A 6,108-nucleotide genomic window follows, 5' to 3' on the forward strand; every position below is an offset into this window, starting at 1 on the left:
GAGCTAATGTTGAAGCAACCGGAACCTTATTCACCCCCAAAGCAAACTTGGACATCGGACAATTCTTAATCATGTGCCTTGGCTGACCACAGCTAAAAAACTTATCCCTTTCTTCTTCATAAAACCCCCGATGCAATCTACCACAGAACCTGCAAAGAGGATATAATGGAGCTGAATGGACCCTACTAGCATGATATTGGGCAACTTGTTCCTTGAAGTTATCGCTATCTTGGAAACGCCTATCACCTGATGGCTTTGGGTAGGGAGCACTAGCCGCTGAGTAAGACCCAGAGTTTTCCCACCTCTTGTTGGGCTACTTCCTACCATCCCTGCCACTCTGCTGCTGGCCACTACCCTGATTAGTGAACCTGAACTTCTTACCTTGTCTCTCCCTTATTTCAACCTGCTTCTTCTTCTCTTCCTCTACCTGGTGCATGTATACCACCAACTTGGAAATATCCATGTCCTTGATCAACAAGGCAGCCTTACTCTCCAAAATCAACTCACGAGACAATTTTGAAGAGAACTTTCTCATTCGAGCCCTCATACTAGAAACCATCTCCGGAGCATACCGAGATAGCTGGTGAAACTTCAAGGCATACTCTTTGACAAATATTTTTCCTTGTCTCAGATTAACAAACTCCTCCGCTTTTGCTTCCCCTACTTCTGAGGAAAGAAGCGGTCCAGGAAAGCATTAGAGAAATTCTCTCATAGGGCTGACTCATCACCATCACCCGTCGCCTGATCTCATTCTTCGTATCATTGGTACGCTACGTCCTTCAGCTGATAGGCGGCAAACTCCACGCCTTCTACATTAGTGGAATGCATAATATAAAAGATCTTTTACATCTCATTCATAAAACCTTGAGGATTCTCCTCCACCTTAACACCAGTAAAGGTCTGAGGACTCAACCTCATAAACTGGCAAACCCTTGTGGCCTCAGAAAATGGAGTAGCGGGAACACCACGCTCAGACTGAGTAGCTACCAACTGTGCCAACATGTGAATGGACTGACGAAACTAAGCATTCATCACTTCAGCCTGAGGAGTCTGAGATAGACTAGAGGGAACCGATGGAACTCTAGGAGGACAATCAGGAACTGGACCCCTAGACCGATATGGATCCCATGAGTAGAGTGTGTCCCCATCAACATTATCCCCAGTTGGGACAGGAGAGTTTTCGTGAACATCAGATCGTTGAGGTATGATCTGAAGCGAACAAATAAGAAATAAGGACCTTAAACTCTACAACTTGAAAACAAAACACAAGAAAGAGAAACATTCCTAAATTCCTCATAGTCTCTCCCTTATGAGTGTTGCGCGCTACATACCCTTAAAAGAGACTCTACTCGACACGGCTTTATGGACTCCCATGTGGCCATGAACCTGGGGCTCTGATACCAATTTGACATGACCCAAACCAGGGCCTAGTCGTGTAGGGTGCCTCAAGCCTCACCCGAGACCCGTGACCAGCCCCAACCCATAACCATTACCGCCCTACACCTTATGTCAAATAAATTTTGAATATATATGTATATATAACAAGATAGAATGGAACAATCATAAATCAAATACATCCAAACGGTGTCAGCCCCAATACCAATACCAATGCCAATGCTGATACCAATACCGATATCACTCATGCTCATAGTAGTCACACAAAACCTCTATCCCAAAGAAAAATAATATCCAATCGGGATATGCCCCCGACCATAGCCAAATCAATGTCCAAGAAATAACAAATATATGTAGAGAAATCCATAACATGAAATAGAGCCTTCCAAAGTATAGAAGCTCACCACTTCAATCTGACACAAGTTATCCCCGAGACCAATCAATAAGCAGGAGGAGTAGTATGGCCGGTTCCTGCATTGCATAGGGATACAATGCCCGAAGACGGGCTAGTGGGTGAATGCTAGCATGTACTTAGGAGTAAGGATAAAATAATGCCAACACTTAAAACTAAGTAGATATCCAAATAGAATCACATTCATATATATATATATATATATATCATGCCGGAAAAGGGAACCGGTTTTAACATGCATTTAGAACCTTTAACCTGGGATTGTGTAGCTTGGCCTTCCTAAAATCACCCATGGATATATGAGTTCAGCCCCCCCTGCTAAAAGGGCCCTGACATGTGTTAGCCGCACGAACCGGAGAAAAACCTGAGATGACTAGTACATGTCAAAAATATAAATGTGACATCATGCATACGGTCACCATGACCAAACCTCATATTGGCAAATATGAGTTTCCAATTTTGGTCCTCCTAGGACCGCCACCTTCCACCACTTTGCTAACACATCCCTCTTTAAGTCCATATTAAAACCATTCACACACAACTAACCAATTTCCAAGGAGTCTTATTTATTAGGCATTAATCGTCGGTATCGTCATATCAACACTAGAGCTTGCAAGTCTATCCATTTATGCCATACCAAAGCTATTATACCAATTTGACTCTAAAGTTTCTAATTAAACCATTATAATGGCCACCAAGGCCTTTCAAATCCATTTACAATCAGCCAAACCAGTTTAATTTTCATTACTATATTATACAATTCAAAAGTTTCAATAATAGTCAAACTATGTGAAAAGAACATTCTCATAGGCATTTTAACAAACATGTTGAGGGTATAAAATTTTTAAAACAAAAACCAAGTACCAATTGACCATTACAATGAAACCACAAGTTTAAACCACAAATATAACATGAAAAACCATAAGTAAATCATAGGAAAACATTATCCAACCAGTAGTAACCAAAAACCCCAACACATATTTCATAACTCAAACAATACAACAATAAAACCATGAAAATCATCCATGAAAACATGATTTTTATTTGAACTAACAATGAGTGGGGAGTAATATGCGTTAGATAACGAAGAAGATGGAGAGAAACCACCCTTTAGAGCCTTAATTGCTTGACTTGAAGAAAACCCTAGTCTTTCTTGAACCAAGAGCTTGAAAGAGATTTGAGAGTGTTTAGAGTGTTTTTGATTGAGAATAATAGGATAAATGAAGTCCCAATAGTGTTTTAAATCGTGGGATCAAAAGAAGTTTAGAAAAGAAATGTCCAAAATATCCTCAACTTAAAAGCTGAAAAATGAACGCAGGTGGGTACGGTTTGGGTACCTCGTACCCCTTCATATGAGTAGTACCCCCAAATCGTACCCTAGACAGTATTTCAAGGGCTTGACACTGTTAATCATACGACTTGCCCTACTCTTCTCGTACCATCTCCATACGACTCGTATGGAAGGAGGAGAAATTAGGGGGGGGGGGGGGGTGAAGGGGGGGGGAAGGGAAAGAGGAAAGGGAGGCTTTTTTTCTTTCTCTATATATATTTATAAATATTAGTGGGTCATTTTTGCACAAAAAATCAGATTCATGCTTTTTTCTTTTCTTTTTATAAATGTCACGTCAGCCATTAGGGTTGAAATTAATTCACTATATAACTATTAAGGAGGGAAATAAATGAAAGTTTAGTTTAAGTGTTAAAGTAAGTTGAGCGGACAAGTTTAGGGGCGAAAATATGTCTTTCTCTATTATATTTGTGATTGTCATATAATGAAAAAAAAACATTTGATTATCATTATTTATGAAAGAAAGAAAAATAAAAGGAAAAGTCTTAAAAAGAAAAGAAGACAAAATAAACAACAGTAGTCTTCCTGCTTGTAAATCTGCATTAAAGTGACTTGTATGCATAGACATGACCGTTGCCTCAAATTTCAATCTCTCACTTCATTTTTTTTCCTTCGGACCAAATCATAAAAACCCAATTTCCAAATCATAGAAATCAATTTAAGTACAGTAAGTAAATTCCACAAAGATGAAGAAAACTTTACTATAAGTACAGTACAAAAAGTAGCTCCAAGATTCAACTTTTAGCGTGAATTTTGCAATAAAATTGAATTTTCATTACTAAAATCACATCAAAAAGTCAATCAACAACAATAAAATAAAGATGAATTGACTATAAATTTCTTCTTCTTTTTCTTCTTAATAATAGATTTTGAAAAGTATATTAAAATTCACAACTTTTTACACACACATTTTTTTCTTGAAGAAATTGATGACGTGTAATAGAAGTGGAGATGGAGAGTTAAAAAAAGGAGAAAGAAGATTGAAATGGGGGTGTAAGAAGAAATACAGAAAGAAAGAGTGAGGGGTGAGAGGTGAGGGGGTAGTGCATCATGAAGAAGACGGGGTTCGGGGTGGGCTATATGAAGAAGATGAAGAAGACGAGTATGGGGGGTGAGGGGTGAGGGTGGGAGGTAAAGGGGTGGGCTGATGAGGAAGATGAGTGTTTTTTAATTTTTATATATATATATATATATATATATATATATATATATATATTTGAAATAAAAGTGGGACCATGTCTATTTTCAAAAAAAGATACACATTTTTTTTTAAAATAAAAATGTCACAACAACTTTAAGGGTAATATTAATTCACTTTAAAATGTTAAGGGGGTAAATAAATGAAAGTTTAGTGTAAGTGTTAAAGTAAGTTGTGGCGACAAGTTAAAGGGTGAAATGATGTCTTTTCTCTAATTACAAACTAAAAGGAAAAATTCATCTAAGTAAGAACTATAAAAATGCAAAAATCCCATGATTCACGCGCCTTAATTAATGCAGCACTCTTCTTTTCCCTTTATAAATGTTGTGAGATGCTTCTTCCTTTTGAGTATTTGAAAAGGGATTCTTTTGAATATTCGTTTTCCTAAATTTCCACAATAAAATCAAACTCGTGATCATTCATTAAAACTTAACATTATAACCTACAACCACCACACCCTGATCTCACCTCACACCTATATTGTTTGCCTAAATTATACATAAATCCTCTTAAACAATATACATATTTTTTTGCTTACTTACTAAGCACCAGATCCCTTTGTGAGAATACACTGGGAATGTTATTTATTGTACTAAACACTAGAAAATAAGTGAAAAAGACTTTATTTCCTAGCTATGTATCCATATGATTCCCATAGATTTAACTCTATCTATATCCAAAGCTACTCTCCTAATGATCCAACCAGCTATCACTATGTGTCAGACCCTCAGCTTGATGGTTCGAACGACTCGGCTTTGACTAGAGATTTACATGATCAACCTAACCAAGACTAAATGATTCAGGCCAAAGTTAGATTCGCTTGAGACTAGTCTGTCGACATGGGCATGACAAGACTTTGGCAGTGGTGTGGTTAAGACATGCAAGGCATGTCAAGGCTGGCAAGCTAAGGTAGATCAAGGCTAAGACTGATTTAAGCTAAGGCAAGTCATGTTGCGGAGATGTAGCTAAACCAAGGCAAGTTGGGCTAGACATGACTGGGATCAAATGACTGGGGTGCTAACAAGGCAGTGGCATGGGGAGTGCACAGACGCCCAAGGCCCTGATGCAAAATTTGCACAAGTGTTGTCATGGATGTGCTGGCATTGGGTATGTGCCTTGCACATGCCAACAGTTGGACAGTTACAATCACTTTTGACATGTGATAAGCTTTGTTTGCTTTGTAATTTGAATATTGTATTTGAATTCAAATTAATCCTATCTGTTGGGATGACAACTGAAATAAGATAGGGTCATGTACTGAACATGTGTTGGGCATGTGACAGAATTCGTGACCTATAAATAGGTACAAACAGGCCATCTCAAGTCAGATTTGACCGTATTGATCAGATTTTTGTAAGACCTTTTGTCTGTTGCTTTTTTGTGGCACAAGTTAAATATAAAGTTAGGGATTCGTTTCTATTTATGCTTATGTCTGTTTCATTTCTTAAGCCTAGACAAACTAAGTGTTGAGTGGAAAAAATAAGGGTTAAAGTCATAGTAGTGTGGCTGCCGTATTGGGTTCGATCTAGAAAGTTAACCCTGTGCACTATGCCACATAATGGAAGCTCGTTTGAAACCTTTTATTCTGACATAACAACGGTAGAACTTAACAAAATATTACGACCACTTAACATACATGACAAAACTACCGACCCAACCACACCCTAAATTTTTGGATTATTTTTATTATTAAATGACATATTAGCTTCCCCCTCCCCTCCCCACATAATAGAAGCTCATTTGAAACCTTTTATT

Source organism: Capsicum annuum, chromosome 5 (assembly GCF_002878395.1).
Source record: "Capsicum annuum cultivar UCD-10X-F1 chromosome 5, UCD10Xv1.1, whole genome shotgun sequence".
Taxonomy (NCBI): Eukaryota; Viridiplantae; Streptophyta; class Magnoliopsida; order Solanales; family Solanaceae; genus Capsicum; species Capsicum annuum.